The 20,955-nt window shown below is 32.3% G+C and overlaps 1 long non-coding RNA gene across 1 annotated transcript; it reads left to right on the forward strand.

Moving 5' to 3' along the window:
* Positions 1 to 17,210: 17,210 nt before the first annotated feature.
* LOC127844137 (uncharacterized) lies at positions 17,211 to 18,429 on the forward strand. The gene is made up of 3 exons (XR_008032574.1): positions 17,211 to 17,382; positions 17,543 to 17,614; positions 18,357 to 18,429. It is a non-coding gene; the product is annotated as an uncharacterized LOC127844137 (long non-coding RNA).
* Positions 18,430 to 20,955: the final 2,526 nt, after the last annotated feature.

Raw genomic sequence — 20,955 nt, forward strand, 5'->3', positions numbered from 1 at the left:
CAAAATCCATGAAAATAACAAGGCTGAATAGACTAGTGCCATGCGTGGAAATGTTGTATTAACTGGTTAAATCGTTGATGGATTTTAAAACAATAGTAAGTTTTTGTTAAATGCTTGCTGTGAATATACGTTGTACTTCAAGAATAAACATTGGCTCGATATCTTTAAAAACATAAACTGTATATCAAAAGCAACCAGTAATAAATTTAGAGGATATTCTGGATATGCCTCTTTTTATGATAATGGTTTTACGATTAACAATAGCCATGTGTATATTTAAAGTGAAAATGAAAGAGGTATTCGTATTGTGAGAGATATTATGAGAAAGAATTAATTTTTATTTCGAAAGAATCTGTGGATACACATGTTCGGACAAACATAAATTTCTTATTGTACCAAGGAATAATTTAGATTATAAATACATGCACTGACAATTTACAATAATAAAATAGTTACCAGCACTTAAGAAGAAAAACACGTGTGTTAAAATTTATTAAAAACAGTCACATTCCAGTGTTTTATACAAAAAGGAACCCATTATTCATTTATATGGACTGTCAAAATGTACATGCACCCTTGCTCATTTTAAACAAGGACATACATATCGAATGGCATCCGTGCAGAATAGTTCAGATAACCTTGGGAACAAAATCTATTATGTTCTAAAAAAAAATTGGTTCAAATAATCAATGAACATTCTGTTTTAATGAAGTTAAAGGTTTATACTTATATACTTGTTCTGACACTGTCCATTCAGCCTAAACATTGCTTAATTTGTTGTTAAGTTTATGTGCAGAAGTAGACCAAGCATACCTTTACATATCAACTGTAAGGATATAATACTAGGGATTTCAAATCCAAAGATTAATTATTTAAACATAATATGCAAAATATATAACGGTATATCGTTCAGTTGTAGAGGATAACAGACGGCCAGACGGACGAACAGAGCTATTGCTATATGCTATCCTACTGGGGGCACACAAATTATATCAATAACAAAAATATGCTCCAAAATTATAATTTGCTTAAACAAGTCTAAATCATTTCATAAATGCAATAATTCAACTCGTAGCTTTATAACCCAAAGTCGTCACCGCATATATTATCAAAGGCTCTTTGGATCATTTTTTCCATATACTCTTCATGCCATCGAAGAATGGAGAATATCATAAATGAATCTAATTTGGATATTGAAGGGTATGCAATTGGTCAAAAACAATTTTTCGTCACTAGATTGTGTTGCTGGAATTAATATAGTGCCAATGTTTGCCCATTATAATAATATTTATTTGAACAACACTGTATATCGACAAATTTCAATGCTCAAAATAAACATCATTGTAACCATGAAGTAACATAAACACCATTTCTTAAGTCCCGGACTACCCATAAGGCAGAGTATGCAACTGCCAGCGATGTTATGGGGTCCTGCGACTGTTTGGGGCCCCGTGAAACCGTGAGCATAAATACTACAGCGACTCTTTTATTTAAGTCTTAATCTTAGAATTATAATTTCGTATTGGCATTAAAGTATTACAATTATATGTTATATCTGTCAAGGAAATTTCTTCATTTTATGTTTTGAGAGCCTACGAACAGATTGGCTAATTTTAACTAGTGATATCGACTGGGAACTGGCGTTCTAGTTGGCACTAAGCTGACTAAAGGCCTGGCCGTGGGCCCCTAAAGTTTCACTGCCTATGGGCTTCCACGGTGCTTAATCTAGCACTCATTAAACTGATGACAAAATAACATTAAAATTGTAAATAATAAAATATATTACTATATATATTTTACGTTACTTTATTTACTCCATAACTAATAATAACCGTATTGACAGTTTAATTGGGTCGCGAAATTATATGACAATATAAACGTCATGTTGGAAACCAATTCCTATGGCTTTTTGCTCTCAACGAGTCTTTTGTGCATACGAGTCGCATAGTTATATTGTATTTGTTCAAAAACATTTATTTACTCTTCTGCCAAAATTGTGAAATTAAAAAGTGTAGCAGTGTTTTTTACCAATTGTTTAGGTTAAAACCGGAACCGGAAATCGATATACCGTCCCGCATGAAAGACAAATCTAGCTAAAGAAATCACGAACATAGGGACACATAATGATTATTCATGAGAACTACGCCCTGCTTCCGACGCTGCACGAAGCCAAGCTCGCGTTCGCTATTAAATATTCGGATATATTCTCGGGAAATTCTCGCGAAATACACAGTGCCACCAATAATCACGAGTTACATTTAATTAATTTTACCAGGCAAAATCTAGCATTGGCTATTCCTTTAATGAACACTGATTTATTAATGGGTAACTTGATTTTAAGGAGTATTCGTTGATTTTGAGCATTGATGGGGCTATAAGTAGAAGTCCCATATAATATAATCTTGTTGTAAATATGTTTTAAATCAGAATTTGGTTAAGTTACCAGTGAAGTCCTTAACGTAGAACATCAAGAAACGGAAGGTATATACTACATGTTCTCTATGTGTGTATGCGATTCAATGTAATGTAATTTTGAATGCTGATAGTATGGGAATATTGAAAGAGAACAAACTGTGTTCATTCTGTCAACCAATATTCATAACGTCGAAATTAAAATAAAATACAATGGAAACACAAACAGTCTACGCTACGCATACATTATTTTTTATCTAAGAATAGACGCACTGTTTTCTAGTTATATCCGTAATTTGATATTTTATCAAATTATTATAATGTAAAAGCTACTCTTTTTAGAGACGCTTGAAAATGCCTTTCCTGGCACGAGAACAAAGTGACTTGATACATTCCATTTATTTATCCTCGTTTTCGAGGATAGACACAATATTCATTTGATGAACACTAAGACATTATTTTCGTACGTTCAGGATCATGTTAAGTGCGTCGATTCCATTTTTAACTTTGGAATTAATTTGTATTTTACAATTGATTTATCGTTCGTAAATTGAAATCTAAATTTAATATCCATGATGATATTGAAATATTTCTCAGTAAGTGAAAAATAATATTATTTTCAATGTCAATGTTTAATTAACGAACATACAACATGTAATGCTAGACAATCAAAAGGCGTATGCTTTATACAATGCATCACTTGTTTAAAATCATCATGTCATATGCATTTCACCATGCACACGAATAAATCAAACATGATGTAAGTTTTTGGACTAATGACAACTAGATGAGAATGTGATGTCATCAAAGTATTCTCATATTTTCTATGTGTCAACATTTTAATTGTGAGTCAAACACATAAGCTTATAGTCCATACACGCGTTGTGTTATACACGGCGTGGTTTTAAGCATAAAGTAAACTTAATTCCAAAGAGCATCATTTAAACTTAAAACGCAATAATTTTCACTGTATTATCGACAAAAAGAGAAATGTTTCTCCGAGCCATTGAAACTGATGGTGTCCTATTATTATGTGTATGGAGTTATTGACGAAATCCCATAAATGTACTTATTTTAAAGAGTGTTTGTCGTGGTTTTTGAAGACTCCTAGTTAAGCAGTATCGTTCGTTTTCAGACATGCCAAAATAACTACTGCACATTTCTTCAGACATCTACTCAAATATAAATGAGCCTTAGCTTATCATTAATATGTTAAGCATCTAACATAAATATATGTGGCAGCCATTTACAATATTAAAGGATTGGGAAGGAGTCCACGCAATGTGCTAACACATTATGGTTCTTTAATAGTGACAACATTTCACGTTAGACACTTAAAGCGATTTATTCGTGCAAAAAGTGCATCTAAAATGAGTAACAAAATTTAAACTTCAAGCGTTTGATACGATGTATTAACAGCGATTGTATAGAAATGCATGTGCATATGATTTGCATGGTTGTCCCAATTATTAGGCAGTAATTTGAGTACGAATTGACTCCTTAAAAGATCAAGGCATTTATGAAGAACAGTTTAAAGAATATGTCTGTAAAAAATGCATTGTGTTATTCATGCTTAAAAAGAGAAAGGTTGTTTAATTCTTTCGTTTAAACCGATTAATTTGAGCTCGCTTGTATTTTAAGTTTTTACTGATTTACTTATTTGAAACGCTCTCGATTCCGTTTTCTTGGCCTATAACCATTACTAGGTGTATTTGTGGGAGACCTTAAGAATGCTTCCACAGTGAGGATCGAACTCGTGACCTCTCGGTCGCTAAGCGGACAACAAGTTCATTACAACACGGCGACATCTTTAATTCTTTAAATAGATCAAAACTTAACAAAAACCACTACCAAATAATTCGTAAATTGTTTTAAAACATTAATTTATCGATTTTTATTTCATTTTTGACGATAAAACAACCCATTACATTTAATCATATTGAGTTATAGCTTAAATAAATTTACTATATGTGTTTGACTATGTAAACTATTATGTAAGTACAGTCTACATGGTGTCCGCTAAACACACCGATTTCGTAATCAAGAGCTTTTATCTGATGTTATAGTATTCTCGTTTTAATGCCTCATCGAATTTGATTACTTAGTTCATATTATAGCTTCCACGTTTCCTCGGCATGCTGAGACAATGTAAGCAGTGTGTCAGTAAGTGCACATAATATCAGTAAATGCCATTTCCCTTCTTAACTCAAATGTAGTGAAATAATGTCAGTAGAGATAATTTTATTACTAATTCCTACACTAGTTATGTGGACTCGAACGTTCCATACGGTTACCGGATTGAATTCCATTAATTTAGCAAATCCCATAACGCGATCTGTCTTAGGTTTTATTAATACTTTGAGAGGATAAGAAGATAGATAGGTAGACTAAAGCACAGATGTTCATCATGTTTCCATCATGCAGTGGTCATGCGTACCTTTTCCATGTGTGTTCCTTTTTAAGCTTTTCGTAAATGAAACTTATGTTATTATGATATTTTAAAAAGACCTACCGTAATCTAACTCAGTGAATATAAATGAATCTCATCCTTAAAACATAATATTTTGCTACTTTTATAAACATGCACGTAATGTTTTCATATTCAGCCGTGTTTTTGCTAATGAATGTTGTCAGTTGAGGTAAATGTACAACGATGTTTATGGAATGTCGTCGTTGACGTAATTTGCGTACATAAGGATTACGCAAAAATTCTATTCCAAGCAGTTTTCCAAGGTCAAACACTTTTATTACATAGCAACAAAACCTTTGGCACACAAGTGTTTTGGGCATTATTGTAAAAGAAAGTATGCAACCAGTGTTTGGGTTATGGAATACTTTGAGTAAATGCTAATTAATGTAAGTAAGATTTGTTGTGCGTATTGCTCTCTTAGCTGTGTATGAAAGTTTTACAAGTAATACACTTGTCGTATAGAGATGAGAAAACATAAATGCATGCACTTCATCTGGTACATGTATCATACGTATTAATATATATGAAATATTTTGCCTTTCATAAGAAGCATACATGGAAATGGCCAAGCAAGAAAATGAATGTGGAGTTGACGAAATTTTGTGGAATCAGTTAAATGCTTTGTAGATCTCAGATACGCATTATATAACTAAATGGGTTAACGTATGATCAAGATATGTATTAACTAGCAATTTGTTTGGTTCAAGAAAATAAAAAAATCTTTATAAATAAAAACTTCTTTCAGCAAATGTAGCTGTTAGTGACATACTTTGTCAAAGGCTGCACTGTTAAGGTAAATATGCGTCTTGCTATTGCTCGGATCAAGACGGCCCTTATCAAATTGTCAAAGGGCCATAAGATGATCCTGCCAATTAAGCTTCACTTTAAAGGGGCCTTTTCACAGATTTTGGCATTTTTTAACTTATTCATTAAATGCTTTATATCGATAAATGTAAACATTGGATCGTAAAAGCGCCAGTAAAAAATCAAGAATAAAATTTAAAAAAAGGAAAAGAACATAGCCCGGACCAGGTTTCGAACCAGTGACCCCTGGAGTCCTGCCAGAGTCCTGAAGTAAAAACGCTTTAGCCTACTGAGCTACTTCGCCGAGTACACATGTTGCACGTATTTTATACCTTATATAAGCAATCTTCGTAGTTTCACAAAATTTACCGACAAAAACAGAACTATCCAAATTATTCAATCGTTTCGCGTTGCAACGCTTTATAATTTTTAGGTTTTAAAATCGTCAAAAGATGCATATAATGGCTATATTAGACCATGGTAAATGTTCAGTATTACTGTTTCCTCACAAATATCATAACTAAAACGAAAATTTGCGAATCTGAAACAACTTTTTTCAATTTTGTCAATTTACCAAAGCGTGAAAAGATCCCTTTAACGGCGCTTTGTTTATTTCGTGAAGAACTAATATGTGATGAATTTTCTAAAATATTATTTAAAGCATTCAAGAAAACGACAATATGTTTGCTTTCAGGATTTTGCAGTACAACTGTTTTCTCAGTGAGTGAGCAGATCACCATATTATACTCGAGCATGCGCCCTACACAATATTTGAATAAATAACCGTGACAATTATTTCACTGTTAAGCCGCGAATAACACATATCTATAAATATATTTTGAAGCAATTTATATGTTAAAAAATATCAGTTTTCATGAACGATAATTAAACAATAACAGCGAGTTACCATGTTTTTTGACATGTAAACTGTATAAACAAATACTTCTTTTAAAATTCTGCCTCGAAGTTTTATTTGAGAAAAGCAAACGACACGACGTTTCAGAAAAAATGTCACATTCAAAGTGACCTAAGAATGGTTTTGCGTGGTGTCTGCTACATGTGCAACACACGACACTAGTATAAGTTCCGAACAATAGTTGATTCGCGAACTTATATTGGCCTTTGAAGGTATTTGACCAAGTAATCTTAAAATAATTTTTTTTTAATTAAACGACCATCCCATACTCGTACACGTTCAAATAAGACATATCATTGCTACGTAATTATAACCGGATTTATAAAGAAGTAATTGTCGTAACGTATGTTGTTGACGTGTTCCATTTTCGTTTGATAATGTTTGTTGACAGATGCAGTAAAAGCAAAACATCCCTAAAAGGAATGTGTCAGTCGCATATTAGGAGAAATGTTCTTAGAGAGCGTTAGGCTTCTACTTGTTTTTTTCGGAGTCTAATCATTCGTAATTGCAATAAACAGAATCTTGCATTAAAGTTACCTTTTCACAGATTTTGGCATGTATGAAAGATTGCTTTACATTGATAAATTTCAACATTTGATCTGAATAGCTCTAGTAAAAAAAACAAAAATACAATTAAAGAAAGAAAAAAGTAATCCTTCTCTGGGCTCAAACCACTGACCCTTAAAGTAAAAATCTATCAATTTAACCAATCTTCCATCCGTGCTCACACATATTTGACTGTATCATATACTTTAGATATGAAATCCTCGTAATGTTACAAATAACAACAGTATTAACACAATAATTCACTTAGTTCGCGTTTTTAACGCTTTATAATGTTAATGTTTCTAAATCTTCTAATGATGATGCATATAACATGTAAGACCTTTGTATATGTTCAGTGTTACTGTTTTTTTCTCGCAAATATCATAACTGGGACGAAAATGTTCATATCTTAAATACTTTTTGAAAATTTAGAAGCGTAAAACTGAAACACTTAGGAGGGAATAAACATCAATATTTGTGTAAGTGTTTTTTTCAACAGTTTTTTAAAACAATATAAATCGACATTAATGCGGAAAGTTAAAATGTTTTAACCGTTAAATAAAAACTCTCCGTTCAGAAGTGTTAAGTGTTTTCACATATTGAACGTTTTAGAAACATGTACGATATGTATTGTTAATAAAATATAGTGTTAGGTCAATGTTGTACGCATATTCACATTAAAATATCACTGTATTCTGTTACATAAGACGTAGGCGAACAAGCTGGAATAGTCGATATTTGAAAAGCGGGTTTGATAAGACATCTGATTTTGAAAGAAAAATAGTTGATCAGACTAACATAATAAGGTTATTGTGTTTTTAATAAATGTCACAACAAATTTATTCTTACTAATATTATAAACAATGTTTTTAAAAATTATTTAAGCTCATTTATGATAAGTGTTATATATTTATGGTATGCTACGGCGATATAAAGTGCTTGAATTTGGCATGGCAGTTCATTTTACATCGTTTTTATTTTACAGTTTTAATATGTTTTGGAGTTAAAATGAAGCAAAAACAAAGTATGATTAAGCAACGAATTCATGTCGACGCATATCATATGAAGGCCCATCAATATGAAACTCATATTGAAAGCACGCTGTTCTTTATAAACTATCAAGGGAAGAATTATCATATCAGATTCATAAATCATTATGAGAAAATTTCATGGAAACAAAGCAACACGCAACCAGGAAACAAAGCAACACGCAACCAGATACCTTCGCCCATTAATTCAATATTTTAACATGCGCGAAAACGAATATTTGAATGTATATTTAGCAGAAAATAAAGAATTGCAATTTCTGTGAAAAAAACTAGTTTATTTGACATACCAAACTGAAAAAGTTTAATAAGCTGTTTTCATATTTAAGTTAACATATTTATTTAATAAAAAGTGTATGTATGAACGCGATACATACGTTATAATTTGAAGGCATTTTTTTGCAGTTTAACACTTTTTGCGAAAGTTAAAATATCTTTTGAACCAACGATTAAATAGTAAGCAGAAAGAAGTAACCATAGCATTACTTTGTAAATTCGATATGTTCATGATATCGGATAATTAAGTCAATTGTTTGATTATAAAGGGATTCAAAACCATAGTTAAAGCTATATAGTCGGTGATTTATGAAAGAACACTAACACGCAATAAATTTCACTTTTTTTCCCCACCGAAAAAAAAAATCTAAGACTTAAGAAAGGACACAGCAAAATACACTAGGAGAATTATTTTGTTTCCAAAATTAACAGTTTATTTCGACTACTCCGAAATCACTATTTTTGGCAAAGACTGCATTTTTTTACAGTTGCGGACAAAATAAAAGTTAATACTATAGTTTTTCGATATTTCTTAGAGTGTAAAATCAATGCAATGTATTGTTGTTGGCTACTTGAACAATTGACCATATATCCTAAGCAAGACTTCTTCCATTAAATATAATTATGTGTGTGCATGCGGCATGCTATTGTTACGGACCTCTGCTTGAAGGTATATAGTTTTAATAACTTGATTAATTACAGCTTTCAAATAGCGGTTTATGTTCCATCCGTTTTGATATATGACACAAATCGATAATAAACTTTTAAACAATGATTTATTCGTGCGAAGATAAATAATCGCGATAAACAATCCGTTAGAGAGCAACACACTGTAAGTGATTCCTAACCGCCAGCTTCCCGGTAATTATATGGCGTGTGACGCACACTCAGTCAGTTCTGCGTTCGTTCAGTATTTTGTGTAAATAATACAATAAAAGTGATACAATGCTTCCAAAATCAGTGTTACTTAATGTAAACAATCTTCAATTCACTGGATTATTACTATAAAAACGTATGTGATTACGACTTAAAGATATATACTTTAAAAAAAATGAATGATTCTCTCTCCACAAAATTTACGTCTATTCAAGATCTTGACTTAAGCTCAACTTTCAACTATTTTTACCTATTCTTTAATGTTGATGACCAACATTGGTCAGTGACCAAGATTCTGGGCAATGACCATGATTCTGGACAATGACCAAGATTCTGGTCATTAATGACCCGAATTCTGAGAACCAGTGACCAAAACTGGTCAGTCACATAACTGATAAAAAATAATGACCAAGAAATTGGAACGTTTCATGACGTTGTTTACAAAACGTCATATTAATAAGACATATTGGCGCCTTATTTAGAACAACAATGAAAAAAAAACAAAGAATTAAACATGGATTTACTTTGATGTGATACATCTTGATGCAATAACGAAGTTGAACTCTCAAACTGTCAAAGTGACTTTCAGGGAAGGGAATTTCCCAGAATTCAATAAAACAAATGGGTACCAAAATTACAACGTGCCACTTGAAGTAAATAGGTAAATAGGTAAGCTGGCAGAAATTGTAAAATATTGGAATGTACTACAAAGAAACGAAATTCTATAATGGTTTTAACTGTTGTTACATTCTATTAAAACCACTCATAAGAAAATACTCAGATACAAGTTAATGTTTCTGTACAAAACTTAGCAACTACAATTTGATTGGTTAATTGATCACGATATGTACTCAAGAATACGTTATTAAAACGTTTATTGTCACAAACACACAGACATCTTCAAAAGCAAAAATCTACAAGGCAAAACAATATGATAAAAAAGTATATGGACATGTAATGAGGCTCTCTATTGAATGCGAAGTGGCGTTCCAACGCAATTTTAAATGGTTGATTCTTATAATAAGGACAAAAACATATTTTAGATCAGTTTAACGTGTGCGTAACCAAATGCCCACAAAAGGCATATAATGCCATAGATGTAGATTTGTTGTTTTACGTTGTTTAAGTATGCGTGATATTAAACAGTAAATTGTTGAGTACACATCTCACATTTAATGGCCTGTAGTATTATTGTCCATGGCACAAGTAAATGCACATACGAAGCTCACTTTTAGCCGTGCAGTTCAATAAAAACAACTCGATGTTTTGCCATTTTTAATCATAAAACACTGAACACAACCTGAAAGCCAACTTAAATAAATTTAAACATCCATATTGTTGCAGGGTCAAATTATTTGTCGCTGTATTAAGTTGCACTTAAACTTAAGTTACTGGTGAGAAAGTGTATTCTGAAATATCACTTTGATGAATCGAACGACATTCAAGTAGGACTATATGTAACTAGCATTTGATGAGCTCCATATGCGCTGCAATGCGTAATAAAAAGAAAACAGAGTTCTGCAATATCGTGCTGTAATATCACAGGATCGGCACGAATAACAAAGTCTCATCGTGCGTTTATTCTAATCCAATCCTGATATATAACAAAACGAAGGGACGGAAACCTATCATTCTCTACATATTAAATAATGTACCCGGTAAATAAACATCGAAACTGGTGCTCTTTGGTGTTCAAATTACTATTCATTTTCTATAATCAATCGCTTAAACACGTTTCCATGCCATGTATAAAATTATCTATGCACGCATTTATAATTCATGTTTGGATGTCGTTATTCACAAAAATTGATATGGTGTTTGGAAAATTATTTAACATTTAGTCTAGCAATTACTGAAATGTTGTGTTTCAATACCAAGCGGATATATGAAATGGTCTTTAAGTAACACACATTTTCTGGTGTCACTTAAGAATATTTTTATCATAAGATACTTTACACAACCTGTATAGATCATATACAATCATGGTTTATGGACAATCACACAGTTTGTTTCATAGCCACGTGTCAAGGAAAGAGGATGTACATATAGTACAAGCGTAAACCATAACAACACAATCATGCAAATGTGTTTGAAACGGATGTACACATCGTTTAAGTCAATATCGTAATACGGAGAATTATACATAACACCAGTTTTACCTAAATTGAATGTATTCCGTATTCCTTACATGGCGTCATGTTTAATTTTTTACATTTTGTGATGTATTATCATAGTATCGCATGGTTAACCAAAATCAAGGTAAGATTTTAGAAACTCGCAAACATGTTATCAGAAAATGTGCAAATAAATAACCAAACATAATATTGCTTAGCATATATTGAGCGAATATTTAACATCTTAGCCGCGCATGTGCTTAAGTATCATCCCAGAGTTTAGCTAGCTAGCAGGGACTACAATATCAGCACATACTGGATGTTCTGGATTATAAAGATTGCAAAGTCTTGTCCGGAACGATACAGACTGGATTTTATGGATTACCCAGAGTGCACAGTTTTGTCCGAGACTAAACGCATATAAAATTCAGCCCGGGGTTCATATAGTGCGTCTAATTCATTAAAAACACTAACAATGACACATTGTTAAAAGTTGTTCAAGTCAATGTTCAGTTGTTAATGTTTACATTAATGAACACGGGCAAATACATCAGCATTCGGAATAAGTTAATCGCAAGCGGACGTCTTAGTTGTAAAGAGATATTTCAATTTAAAATTAAGTGAGATGAACAGATATCGTTATATTAAATATGTGTTATGTGATCTTTAAAGATTGCCCTTGACAAAGGCATTGCAATGTTTTAGCAAATATTATTATAAGTATGTCAATTATAAGCCATTGAAAAGTAAAAGTTTTCATTTCGCAAATAAAAAGAAAACATCCATGGCGTCGGACATGCGTTTGTGTGCCTTTGATATTAAAATCAATTAAAAACATCATTCTGATTTTAAATCATAGAGTTATGCTTAGCATTTTTATTGTGAATGCATTAGAACTGTCTTAGTAGAAACGTCTTTGTTAACTTGTATCTAAGAGATTCTCCATGGCCATAAAGTTGTATCTACATTTTCTTTTCGTCAATCCTCCCATTTGCTTGCCCAGCAGTTTGAAAAGCGTCATTTACGCCGAAATGCCACTACTGGATTGTTGTCTTGCAAAATATAGACACTACTTAACAACTTAGCAAGAGTGACATTTATGGACATTAATAATTCGCCTCACTGAGCAACATGAATTAAAACAAGTATAGCACAAAGTGTTTATTGCATAAGTTCGCTTATTAAAAAGTTTATGTTTGTATATACTTATTTAGATGTATTTTTATTATTTGTTCAAATCCGTTGTCCCAATCGGACTCCGCCGATGCATGTTATGTAACCAATATACATAGAATAATAGAATTCTTGAAGAGGGTAACATATTATATGTTATTGCATGTTTCAAAACATTTTTTCTTAACCGTTTGCATATTATGTTCAATTCAATGTGATGTCTATTTCTGTTCACAGAAAACAGATCGAGGCAGTTCAAATGACGCTGAAGTGTTCTTCTAAGATTACATTTATTAAACACCGGAAGATTTTATGATTCATTAGAGTGACATTTATAGTTTATTTATAGTTACCAATGCAACATTAAATCCTTCGGTAGCTACTTGTTAATCTTGATGTTGAATATTCCCATCATGCTGATATATATGGGCTTTATGTTATCTAGATTAAAAATACAATCTTTTCAGTTGAGGAAATTTCTGTTTATCTTAATGAGGCAAACTGTGAGCAGAAGTAATTTAAGGTCTTTCAGATATTGTCACGGAACGTAGTTTTTGCGGATCCCAAAAAACACTTGGTGCAGCAAAGTTATGAAGCGCTTAATTGACATCAGAAGCTAATTGGTTATAACTTTTATTTGAGCAATCAGAAAGTTGTGTTTTTGTGACATCGCATTTCTCATTTCTCATTTAAATTTCTCATTTTTTATGGCTTTCCCTGTCCGTAAATGTATGTTTTGGTACGATAACGGTAGCGAGACAAAATGGTTTGTTAGCAGTCATCTATTTAAAATACTTCTACTAAATGCTTCTATGTCAATTTGAATTTAAACTTAAGTATCACGCATCAATAAAAAAGTAACACAACGATACGTTCATAGAAAATATTATTTGAATTGTTTTATTGAAGTATTTCCATTATCCGAAGATCAATATTGACTTTCCCTCGATTATTTCGTAGGTCTAAAGTTGAAGGAAGAACTATGCTGTTTATGCTGAATATGTTATCTGTAAAGAAGCATACTCGCAAAAAAATATTTGTGACATTTTCAAGAAACTAGAAACGCAAGAACAATTTCTGTATTGATTTCAGCTGGCAAATTAATAAACATTTTATTTACATCTTATTTACATCTTTTTTGTTGTTGTGTCATACGGCTTTTTTCAATATTTGATAGCAATTAAAGGGCAAAATAATTAAGTGTTTAAAAAAAAAATCAAATTTCCACTTTTGATTCTATTGTTTTAGATTACACAATAGTTAGATTTTAAATATCGATTGTTAGGTATTTGCATTTTCCTTGCTTGTCGAAAAAACGCATATTTTATATTATATAATTTCTAATAAAAAATTCTAAAAAAAATGTCATTTTTTTTTCATTTTGACAAAATAAGATCTACATGTAAAGAAAAACGTATATTAGTACCTCGAACTGTATTGAAACACAGACTTTAGTGTTTTTCCCCTTTGAGCAGCTGGTGACGCATATGTTTTTAACAGTCGGGGACAAAACCATTAAGTTAAAGCTAAGCTGAAAGAAACAACAAACACCTTAGCACTTTAAACACTACACAGTAACCATCATTGACACCTTTTAAATGATCTTTACATTTTAAAGAAAATGTTCAAACATTTAAACTATTATAAGGCACATATAAATAAGGTTATATATTATTTGCCGTTTGCATTGTTTGCTACTGACGTTTGCGATTCCTATACGTACTTCTGATGTTTGCAATTCCTATACGTACTGCTGACGTTTGCCATTCCTTTAAGTACTACTGACGTTTGCCATTCCTATAAGTACTACTGACTTTGACATTCCTATACGTGGTACTAACGTTTGCCATTCCTATGAGTACTTCTTACGTTTTCCATTCCTATACGCACTATTGACATTTGCCTTTCTTTTACGTACTACTGACGTTTGCCATATGTTTTTACTCAGTAAACGTATGTTTAAAGTCTCCGTTCGCGGAGATATATATGGGCAGAATCGGTTGAAAACGAAATGGTATTGAGGATATCACTGAAAATCCGGTTTAAATCGGTTGGAAACAAACAATATAGCGATTTTTATTTTGGGGTCGAGTACGGTAAAGTACGAAAACGACCTAATTAATATTCATGATTCGATACGTTAATTCAAACCTAAACAAAGACAATTGCGCAAACGGGCGAAATTTGCGGAGAGAAGGTAAGAACAAATGCAAATACATCTGTTACAGAAGGAAACTGACTTGAAGCGCTACAAATTTGCTAAATCTATGTTTATATTTTCAATATGCCATTAATATTTAGCGAAAGCTAAATATAAATATAATTTGCATAACTCGCGACGCTGCAATGATTTTCGCCTATTGCATTTATTAATGAGCATTTATATATTATTTTATCGATTCAAACCCGATTTTTACCAGGCTTTCGATGTTAACCTCGATAAAAAATATATTTCAATGAATTTTGGTAAAGTGTATTTCTCGCTTTACGATTTATATGCAAAATAACGATCTATTCCGCGAACAGGATCTAAAATATCCAGTAAAAAATTTCGTTTGTTCATGCATAAAAATGTGTAATGTATGTTCGTCCGGTAAAGCATAAACAGTTCTGTTCGTTTATTTTTGTGAACATCGACTCTGTAAATTTAATACCGACGTTTGCTTCTACAATTTAAATTTATGTCGAAGTGTTCTCGAAAACCAGAGCAACACACACGCAACGCGTGATATATCGATCGCAGGCTTTATGCATGAATTATTGCATGCACTAGGTCGTACGAAAGCCAATAGACGATAAGCCAAGATATCGAAAACAAAAACCGATGCGGCTGTTATTCTTCATAAAAGTCCTACTGACGTTGACTTTTGCGGTCACGTGACATTTTTTTTTTTAATTCCCAGTGATAACAATGACTATACATTTTGCATGTAAACTACTGTTTAAATAGACTGCATGTGTCGAGCTATAGGCATTTGACAATCAACTTTCTGTTGCTGTATTAAAGGGATCTTTTCACGCTTTGGTAAATTGACAAAATTGAAAAAAGTTGTTTCAGATTCGCAAATTTTCGTTTTAGTTATGATATTTGTGAGGAAACAGTAATACTGAACATTTACCATGGTCTAATATAGCCATTATATGCATCTTTTGACGATTTTAAAACCTAAAAATTATAAAGCGTTGCAACGCGAAACGATTGAATAATTTGGATAGTTCTGTTTTTGTCGTTAAATTTTGTGAAACTACGAAGATTGCTTATATAAGGTATAAAATACTTCAAGTATATGTACTCGGCGGAATAGCTCAGTAGGCTAAAGCGTTTTTACTTTAGGACTCTGGCAGGACTCCAGGGGTCACTGGTTCGAAACCTGGTCCGGGCAATGTTCTTTTCCTTTTTTTAATTTTATTCTTGATTTTTTACTGGAGCTTTTACGATCCAATGTTTACATTTATCGATATAAAGCATTTAATGAATAAGTTAAAAAATGCCAAAATCTGTGAAAAGGCCCCTTTAAGTTGTTAGTCTGAGTTCGCTGATGAAATAAAGAAACTCACCATATTAAGTCACCAATCTTGCTCTCAATGGTTGAGAAAATTACTTCATATTTTAACATGAGATTTTGACGAATTATTATTATTATTCGACATAAATACAATTCCTAAATGCAGTTTAATGTAATACCCAGGTAAAACGAAAATGTGTATGTCATATATCTATGTTCCGACATGAAACATCAATAACTTTCAACTATATTTCGAATTTTTCCAAGAACAAACATTTCATAACTGATTTAACAAATTGATTTTTAGTAGCTTCCTAAATTGCCAACACTTTCGCATGATGGTTTACCAACCGGGACCCCGAATTACTGTACTTATAAAGCGTAATACAATTACGATTTTATTACATGAAATAGAGTGTTTGCTTAAGCGGTAGTAAATCGCTGATAACAGAAGAAATTGGAGTTTGTCCCAAGCAGTACTACTTCTCTGTGATACTTCAATTTATTTTCGTGTATGCATCAGGCATGTTATGTTCATCCCCTATAGCAGCTAGAAATTGATAATTTGTCAAAGGTGTGGTATTGTAAATATAGTAGTATCTAGAAAAAAGCATTGCAATTATTTTAAAGGGACTGTCCAATGGATTATGGTCTGAACAAAATATAAAATTATTGTTTTAGATATTAAAAACGATTATCGCCTTTGATTTAAGGATATAAAAACTCAAAGCAGACTAAAGGAATTATAACACAAACCAACACATAAGCCCAAGCGGATGGGAATTCCATATTATATTTCAAAAACGCCGCTCGACGTTTTTGACCTAAAAATAAATGTAGCTGAAAATCAGCTGACAAGTCACGTGGTACATGGTACTGTCATTTATTTTTGGCATAGAAATTACATTATTTCTAAAGAAAGAGATTTAGGTTGTTGAGCAAATAATTGATTTTCATTGAATATTTTTGTTAACCAATAAAATATACTTCATATTTAAATCAATATTTTTATTGGAAAATCACTTTTCACAAATACGAACATGCGGTCGAAAAGAATTCAAGATGGTTCGGACAAAAACAAGTGCTAGCGCTAAGACTAAAAAAAAGCAAGAGATGCAAGGTACAGGCGTAATAAAAGGGAAAGGATAATAGACATTGGTATTCAGTGTGATCGATGGAGAAGAGTTAAAGAAGCTACTGGGATTGAAAAGGACGAGAAAATGATGGAAATATTGATCGATGCGTAAGTCTTCTTCATTTTCAGTTTGTGTTTCGTAGCTACTTTTCTATAAATTCCCTTAATTATTTTGCTATATAATGAACACGATTTGACTTACACACACACAAACCCTAATAAGTATAAAAGATGTGTTTTAGAAATGTACAATGCTTTTAAATTTCAGAACTACTTCTGAACTAGAGAGCTTCAACAATCATCTTTTGATACGCTCCAAACCAAAGCGAAATGCTTTCAGGTAAATACAAAGTTAAATGTTTAAAAAATACACTTGTTAAAGTGTTTCTTTTTTTATGAACACATGTTCATTCATTGAACAAAGGAATTTATGCTCTTTCTTTTTGAGAATTTACATTTTAATAGTGTAAAAATGATGTACCCTTTGTGACAAGTCTCGTAATAAACTGCCTGAATGACTAAAATATGAATATATTTTTAGCTCGGCTGTTTTCGGAGAAAACCCGAGGTATTGTCATAGCCAGCTCGTCGTTGTTGTGTCGTCAGCCAGCTGCTCGTTGTCGTGTTGTCCGCCGGCGTCGTGCTAAAACTTTTACATTTTGCTCTACAATCAAAGTGATTCCACCTACAACTTTGAAACTTCAAATGTGGATTCACCTTGATGAGTTCTACACGCCACACCCATTTTTCGGTCACAAGGTCAAATGTCAATGTCCCTGTGACCTCTAAAAAAAAAGTATGACAAGCTTTCGAAGCCTAGCGTGGCACCCGTAACGCGGTGCTCTTGTTTCATCATGTGATAGTAAAATTATTTATGAACAGGATTTTTGTATTTTTGTTCACAGGATGTTTTAACAACTAGTAGTTAATCAAGAAATGAATTCTGATTATGAATATGTCAAGTCATTGGTGTTGAATTTGTTCATATCTAGTGTAACATCATCAAAGTCCTAAAGGCAGATTTTCACATGATGAGTTGCATGATATTTTCTGAGTTTCATTTCTAAAATTATTTTTTTCAGCTGTGCAGGTGTCAGTTAGCAGCAATAGATTATTCAAAACACTTGAATCGTCCTGTTTTGTTTGACAAAGAAGGAAATGAGAGGTATTTATATTATTGTTTTCGCCCTGTATGTTGGTTTGTGTGTTTGTTTGCGTCAAACTTTAACATTTTGCCATAACTTTTGCAATATTGAAGATAGTAACTTCATATTTGGCATGCATGTGTATCTCATGGAGCTGCACATTTTGAGTGGTGAAAGGTCAAGATAATCCTTCAAGGTCAAGGTAAAAAAAAACAAATTCAAGAGAAGTAACAAGCTTTAAAGAGTTCATCTGAACCTACCAAATGATAAAAAAAAATCAAAGTGGCGCAGTAGGGGAGATAGTGTTTCTGACAAACACATTTCCTGTTTTTATTAAATTTTGAATTGTAAGGATCAATTTACAGATTTATGATTACTTATTGAAAGTTTTTATTATTAATAATTAAATTGAATTTACAAACATGATGTATTTAAGCTCAAATTTGACACATTCATGTGATATGAATAATAAGTATACATTTTGCAAACAATGCTATTTCTCCCCAACTACTGACCGGAATTCAATGAAGCTTTAATCCATCCATCGTATATTTTTGTCCACAGTTATGCCCCTTAAGACGTTTCCTTTTATCTGAATATATAGTACAATATTGTGACAAAAAAACACTTGGGGAGCATCACCAGTCTACACCGGTTTCTTGTTACACATGTAAAAAACACAATTTTTCTTACAAAATGTTTAGTTTTTTGTTTGATTATCGATATGTGTTTTTCATTGCCTTCTTTATTACCTGTATTTAATAAACCATTGTAGTCAATGTCTCTTAGCCTCTTATAATTGACCTCGAGAGTAGTTTCCTCTTTAATTATCGATACTATGAATGTGATAGTGTATCCAGATATGCCTCAGTGTTCTATTTACACATCAACATTTAATACGTTTTAATGGCCATACTCATTTGAAATGCAAATCACCTAAATAATTAAATGCCAGCATCATACACTCGAACCAACTTCAATGAGTTCTCAACTCCTGTCACATTTCTATGTGCATGTATTGAGTTCGATCCATTTTCTGACACCAGATGAATATAATACAAAATTTGTAAAAAAAAATCAAACTTCAATGCATGGATCAAGTTCATATCACACTGAATAAAATACCTCAATTGTATATCAATTTAATAGATAGGAAAAAATCGGCTGAGCTAAAATGTAGACGGTCTGCACAGGTTACTACATAAAGAATGCACACACTATACAAAACATGGTTGAACAATAATAAGATACTATTTTTTTTAATTTCAACAGCAACTTGTTGCTTTTTTATTGATTTCGAAATGTTTAATCATGCATTAGCACATGTCATGTTTAAAATGTATTTTAAGAAACCTTATCTAACAAATATCAAGTGTGAAACAAAATGACTCCAAATAAAAATAAACAAGGGCTGTTTGTAAAACATGCATGCCCCCCATATGGGCTGTCAGTTGTAGTGGCAGCCATTGTGTGAATACGTTTTTTGTCACTGTGACATTGACCTTTGACCTAGTCACCTGAAAATCAATAGGGGTCATCTGCGAGTCGTGATCAATGAACTTATGAAGTTTCATGATCCTAGGCGTAAGCTTTCTTGAGTTATCATCCGGAAACTATTTTACTGTATCGAGTCACCTTGACCTTTGACCTAGTGACCTGAAAATCAATAGGGGTCATCTTCGAGTCATGATCAATGTACCTATGAAGTTTCATGATCCTAGGCTTAAGCGTTCTTGAGTTATCATCCGGAAACCATTTTTCTGTGCGAGTCACCGTAACCTTGACCTTTGACCTAGTGACCTAAAAATCAATAGGGGTCATCTGCCAGTCATGATCAATGTACCTATGAAGTTTCATGATCCTAGGCGTAAGTGTTCTTGAGTTATAATCCGGAAACCATTCAGTGGACGGACGGACCGACTGACCGACATGAGCGAACAACATACCTCCTCTTCTTCGAAGGGGGGCATAATAAAAAAATCAAAATGCAAACTTAAAATTGAATAAAAGCAAAAGATATTTTTTATGAACGGTCTTTTCAAGCAAACGTTACCATTTTTGAACTCATCCAAAATATCCTTGAGACCAATCTTTATTTTACGGCTGTAGAGTGTTAACAAGGCAAATGTAGACGCCGCACGACGGACAAAAGGCGATCACAAAAGCTCACCATGAGCACATTGTGTTCAGGTGAGCTAAAAAGTGTAAAAATCAAACTATTAAGTTCAAACAAGAAAATAAAATAAGTATACAAGAAATGAAATTTGATTTTCAATTAGTTTATTTACATAGTATTCTTAAGAAATATGTCATTGCTTCTTTTATTTCTTTCATCTTACAATCCAGAGTACTCGTGGCATTTCATTCAAATGACACCAAAGTAAGCATACAAATGTAAAAACTGCTGTGCAAGTTTTAATAATAAACTAGCACATTTCACACAAATTGATTTTTCAAAACAAAATGCATAGAACTGAAAAATCCAAATGATTAAGCATTACTCAAATGATTTGCATAAATATAAATGTTTCAAAAA

The sequence above is a fragment of the Dreissena polymorpha genome, chromosome 9, assembly GCF_020536995.1.
Source record: "Dreissena polymorpha isolate Duluth1 chromosome 9, UMN_Dpol_1.0, whole genome shotgun sequence".
In the NCBI taxonomy this organism is placed as follows: Eukaryota; Metazoa; Mollusca; class Bivalvia; order Myida; family Dreissenidae; genus Dreissena; species Dreissena polymorpha.